The 5,026-nt window shown below is 38.4% G+C and overlaps 1 pseudogene; it reads left to right on the top strand.

The window, feature by feature from the left end:
- The first annotated feature begins 1,074 nt into the window (after positions 1-1,074).
- Positions 1,075-1,187, top strand: LOC115279544 (annotated as a pseudogene).
- Positions 1,188-5,026: the final 3,839 nt, after the last annotated feature.

Below are 5,026 nucleotides of genomic sequence, written 5' to 3'. Positions count from 1 at the left end.
CAGTTCATGAGTTCAAGCCCCATGTCAGGCTCTGCACTGACAGTATGAAGCCTACCTGGGATTCTCTCTTTCTCCCTCTGTTTCTCCCTCTGTCTCTGTCTCTCTGTCTCTCTCTCTCCTTCTCTTCCTCTGCCCTTCCCCTGCTCATGTGTATTCTCTCTTTTCTCTGAAAATAAACTTAAAAATATAATTGTATATCCTAAGATAAGATCATTTCCAATTAAGATTCTGTAACATAAATAGGAAGAAATCAGGTATATATAGCAAGTATAAACTATAAGGTCCTGATATTCAGATATGCAAAGATAATATGCCTCTGTCATTTTTTATAAATAAACTCAGACCCCTATCCTACCTGGTTTTAATCGTCTAAAATTAGTAATTTTAAATTTAAGCTAGCCCTCTAAGTTTTCTTTTCCTGTCTTCCTTTCCCAGGTTTCTGGATTCTTACCTAAGTTTGTAGGAATCAGTGAGTTGTGGTGGTGTGTGTGGAGTGGGACAATGTTGGTGATTGGCCAGAATCTGATCACCTGCTGACACTTTCAGCCTCCTTGGTCCCTAGCATCTCATGCTCCCATGCTGGCATCCTTGGAGATCCACCATCCCATTGGGCCTAGTTTTTGTTTCACTGTCTATGTTCCCCGCTCCATCTAGAGAAATGTTTTCTAATCTGCTCTACTTCTTTGCCATTCTTGAGCCATGAGACATCTTTCTATTTTCCCTGAACCTCTTGAGGGCCATAGGAAAACGTCTTTAGAGCTATCTCAAGTGTGATCTGCTAGTCACACTCCACCACCCTTTCTACTTCACTGCTAAGCTGATGTGGTACTGGACAGTCTCCATTTTTTCCAGGTTCCTTGGGCTCCACCTTAGGTTCTGAGTGACAAACATAAATGGAAGGTATAAGAAGTTCTATCACCTGCCTCCATTTGGAAATAACCACAGAGAGAACATAGCACAACGTATTCAGAGCTTAGACACTCGTACCCAGGTTTCATTCCAATACACTTTTTTTAATTCTATTACCTTCCTGAGCCCAACTTGAAGGAGCTTCATCAAGACTGAGAAAAATGAGTGCTCTCTTCGGCAGCACATATACTAAAATTGGAATGAAACAGAGGAGATTAGTATGGTTCCTGTGCAAGTATGATACACAGATTCAGATTCATGAAGTGTTCCATATTTAAAAAAAAGATTGGGGTGCCTGGGTGGCTCAGTCAGTTAAGTGTACAACTTCAGGTCATAATCTTATGATTCATGGGAGCCCCATGTCAGGCTCTGTGCTGACAGCTCAGAGCCAGGAGCCTGTTTCAGATTCTGTGTCTTGCCCTCTTTCCCACTGCCCCTCCCCTGCTTGTGCTGTGTCTCTCTCTCTCTTTTAAAAAAAATAAAGCAAACTTTAAAATTTTTTTAAATGAGGAAAAAAAATGTAACCATTTTTGGGACATGAACTTTATGCTTTGAACTTCTCAGTTTCTCCTTCTGAAAAATATAAAAACCCAGGTCTTGTGATTCAAAATTCCTTAATTTTATCACCTTGTTATGAATTTCAAAAATCAATTTCAAAACGTAAAAGCTGAGCATTTGTTCATCTTTCACTTTACATTTCTGCAATAATATCTCTACTGTGCTGGTAATAAGGCCAGGGTGACTGCATTACTAGGACAAGGAGAAATATTCAATGCCCTTCAGAGTTAGGGAACCTACCAGCTAACGTGACACAATATCCCAACAGTTCATGAAGACAAAAGCTACTTGAAGGAGAATATTATCTCTTAAACGCTGAGAGGGAAGCCTGCCTAATGGGAGACATTTCTTTCAGATTTCTCAACTGGGCTTTTCCAGAAACCCTGGAGAGGACAGAGTACGACTTGGAACTATGGTGCCAGAGGTCTCTGATGTGGCCATGGAAACTGGGTGAACCCTACTGGGTGGTTTTACTTCATCTGGTTCAGATGACAAAGTAACTGAAAGCCATAGAATTCTTTACAAAGTGATAGAACGTTTTTTTGTTTTGATAGAATTCACTGTTAAAACTATCCTGTTTTGAACCTATCTACATAAATTAGAGTCATATTTATTAGCAGTGTCTCTTTCTCTTTCTTCACTGTACCTCTTACTTTTTTCCCTATAAATGTATAAAATGCAAATAGTCATAGACACATGAGTCCATAAGGAAAGCAAATGACCAAAGTAGATATGGTCAAGTATATCCTATTCATGTTCATTTGCAATTTCTTCATTGTGTGTCTCACTTGCAGTACTGAACTTTAAGATTGACAAACAGCAAATATTAAAAAGTTGAAGTAACTTGAAATAGGGAAATCCTGTCTGTGAATTCATTTATTTCCCCTTGACTCTGGAAAAGGCTTCCGCTAATTGTTTTCTTCTCTATTGGAATCTATTCAGCTCACGAAACAATAGTGTTCATGGACTTAGAGTTTGAGAACTACCATGAAACTACCTAATATTCCTATATTAACTTATTCTTATTTCATGTTTCAAAGATTTGGAATTATCCCTTTCTTAAGACCAGCCTTTCTTCTGTGTGAGTTGCAAGCAACCTAAAGAAAGAGTGATTTTTGAGACCCTAGTGTAATTCACATGTTATTAAAAGCTAAATTCTAATCTACAAACTTTTGCAAACACAGGAACAGAGCAACAGGTTTATTTGTTTTGTTTTGTTTAGGTAGCTTTTTTTTTCATGTTTATTTTTGTTTATATTGGTTTTAAGCAAAAAACATTCAACAACTATGAAGGAAATAAATTTAGAAAGAATTTCTGTAATGAGAGAATATCTCCCAGCATCTCTCAGTACAGGCAATATTATATTTCCTGCCAAAATTCATTCAAAAAGTATTTGAGCCATTCTTGTTACTTGAGAGCATTTGGAAGGAGTCATACAGGAGAACTATAGTTCCTACACTCCCCTTTTATATCTATTTGAGCAATAGCAGTAGATAGAAGCAGTAGAATTAAAGCTGATAGAATTCATGAAGTTCAGACAGAAAGCATCTGTCCTTTACAAAGTGAGCTTTGAACAATGGCAGCCAAGCAGTCACTGTAATCAATAAGCCCCAGACATAGAATATAGCAGTAAACCATATGAATCAGAGGCAGAAACAAAATGAAGAAAAAATTTCAACCAAAGAGCCATTCAGACAATGGAATAGCAGTTGCTAGAGTTCTATTTTATTTATTACACTATATATATGCTCTACATTTTAGTTCCATGACTGTCAAAAGTAGAAGAGCCATAAGGAGTAACACTTGTGCCATGAATTTTTCTGAAACTTGGGAAAACTGCTGCAAGCAACCTGAAAGAAAGGTCTTTAAGCTTCTGTTAACTATAACTGAATATTTTAAAAAGTGAATTTTAAGTTTCAAATAATTCTTTTGTTGAACTTTTAGAAAGTATCAAGTAAACCTGTTCAGACCTTATTAAGGAAGGGCATCTAAATGATGACTCATATGAAACTAGAGTTAATATCCTGGGTCACCAGCAGATTTAGAGAATTTACATCTTAAAAGGGAGCATTTCTATTGGAATAAGTCAATAAGGTGATCTTCTTTTAAAAAAATTTTTAATGTTTATTTTTGAGAGAGAGAGAAACAGAGCACAAGCAGGGAAGGGACAGAGAGATAGAGACACAGAATTTGAAGCAAGTCTTAGGCTTTGAGCTGTCAACACAGAGCCTAACTCAGGACTCTAACTCCTTGCTATGAGGCCATGACCTGAGCCAAAGTTGAACTCTTAACCAACTGAGCAATCCAGGTGCCCCAATAGGTGGTGTATTTTTTTTTAATTTATAGTTTATTGTCAAGTAGGTTTCCATATAACACCCAGTGATCTTCCCCACAAGTGACTGCCTCCATGACCATCACCTCCTTTCTCCTTTCCCCCTCCCTCTTCAACCATCAGTTTGTTTTCAGTATTCAAGAGTCTCTCATGATTTGCCTCCCTCCCTATCCCTAATTCTTTTCGGACTTTGTCTTCCCATGGTCCCCTGTTAGGTTTCTCCTGTTAGACCTGTGAGTGCAAACATATGGTATATGTCCTTCTCCACCTCACTTATTTCGCTTAGCATGATGCCCTCGAGTTCCATTCATGTTGCTATGAATGGCCAGATTTCATTCATATTGCCATGTAGTATTCCATTGAATAGATAAACCACATCTTTGTGATCCATTCATCATTGATGGAAATATAGGCTCTTTCCATGATACTTGGCTATTGTTGAAAGTGCTGCTATGAACATTGGGGTACATGTGTCCCTATGCATCAGCAGTTCTGTATCCCTTGAGTAGATCCCCAGAAGTGCTATTGCAGGGTCATATGAGAGTTCTATTGATAGTTTTTTGAGGAACCTCCACACTGTTTTACAGAGTGGCTGTACTAATTTACATTCCCACCAACAGTGTAGGAGGGTGCCCATCTCTCCACATCTTTGCCAGCATCTATAGTCTTTTGATTTCTTCATTTTAGCCCCTCTAACTGGTGTGAGGTGGTATCTCAGTGTGGTTTTGATTTGTATTTCCCTGATGATGAGTGGTGCCGAGCATCGTTTCATGTGCCTGTAGGCCATCTGGATGTCATCTTTGGAGAATGTCTGTTCATGTCTTCTGCCCATTTCTTCACTGGATTATTCGTTTTTTCAGGTGTGGAGTTTGGTGAGTTCTTTATAGATTTTGAATACTAGCCCTTTATCTGATATGTTATTTGCAACTCTCTTTTCCCATTCCACTGGTTGCCTACTAGTTTTCTTGATTGTTTCCTTTGCAGTGCACAAGCTTTTTTATCTTGATGAGGTCCCAATAGTTCATTTTTGCTCTTCATTTCCTTGCCTTTGGGGATGTGTCAAGTAGGAAATTGCTGCAGTTGAGGTCAAGATGGGCTGTTTCCCACTTTCTGCTCTAGGGTTTTGATGGTTTCCTGTCACATATTCATGTCCTTCATCCATTTTGAGTTTATTTTTGTGTATGGTGTAAGAAAGTGGTCTAGTTTCATTCTTCTGCAGGTTGCTGT

The sequence above is a fragment of the Suricata suricatta genome, chromosome 15 (genome assembly GCF_006229205.1).
Source record: "Suricata suricatta isolate VVHF042 chromosome 15, meerkat_22Aug2017_6uvM2_HiC, whole genome shotgun sequence".
Lineage (NCBI taxonomy): Eukaryota > Metazoa > Chordata > Mammalia > Carnivora > Herpestidae > Suricata > Suricata suricatta.
Note: the sequence above shows the minus strand (reverse complement) of the source record. Positions and strands in the feature narration are given on the sequence as shown.